The sequence below is a fragment of the Chiloscyllium punctatum genome, chromosome 36 (assembly GCF_047496795.1).
Source record: "Chiloscyllium punctatum isolate Juve2018m chromosome 36, sChiPun1.3, whole genome shotgun sequence".
Lineage (NCBI taxonomy): Eukaryota > Metazoa > Chordata > Chondrichthyes > Orectolobiformes > Hemiscylliidae > Chiloscyllium > Chiloscyllium punctatum.
The window spans coordinates 49,814,103-49,814,927 of NC_092774.1; positions in this window are offsets into that span (position 1 = coordinate 49,814,103).

Sequence of the window (825 nt, forward strand, 5' to 3'; positions counted from 1 at the left end):
TGCAGATTAGGGTGGATTGGCCATGCTAAATTGTCCCATAGTGTCCAGGGATGTGCAGGTTCGGGTGGATTGGCCCTGTTAAATTGTCCCAATGTGCCCAGGGATGTGCAGGTTAGGGTGGATTAGCCGTGCTAAATTGTCCCACAGTGCCCAGGGATGTGCAGATTAGGGTGGATTGGCCATGCTAAATTGTCCCATAGTGTCCAGGGATGTGCAGGTTAGGGTGGGTTGGCCGTGCTACATTGTCCCATAGTGCCCAGGGATGTGCAGGTGAGGGTGGATTGGCCGTGCTAGATTTCCCATAGTGCCCAGGGATGTGCAGGTTAGGGTGGACTGGCCATTGGAAATTGTCCCATAGTGCCCCGGAATGTACAGGTTAAGGTGGGTTGGCCATGCTAAATTGTCTCATAGTGCCCAGGGATGTGCAGGTTAGGGTGGATTGGCCATGCTAAATTGTCCCATAGTGCCCAGGGATGTGCAGGTTAGGGTGGATTAGCCATGCTAAATTGTCCCATAGTGCCCAGGGATGTGCAGGTTAGGGTGGATTTGCCATGCTAAATTGTCCCATAGTGTCCAGGGATGTGCAGGTTAGGGTGGATTAGCCGTGCTAAATTGTCCCCTAGTGCCCAGGGATGTGCAGGTTAGGGTGGATTTGCCATGCTAAATTGTCCCATAGTGTCCAGGGATGTGCAGGTTAGGGTGGATTTGCCATGCTAAATTGTCCCATAGTGTCCAGGGATGTGCAGGTTAGGGTGGATTAGCCGTGCTAAATTGTCCCATAGTGCCCAGGGATGTGCAGGTTAGGGTGGATTGGCCGTGCTAGAT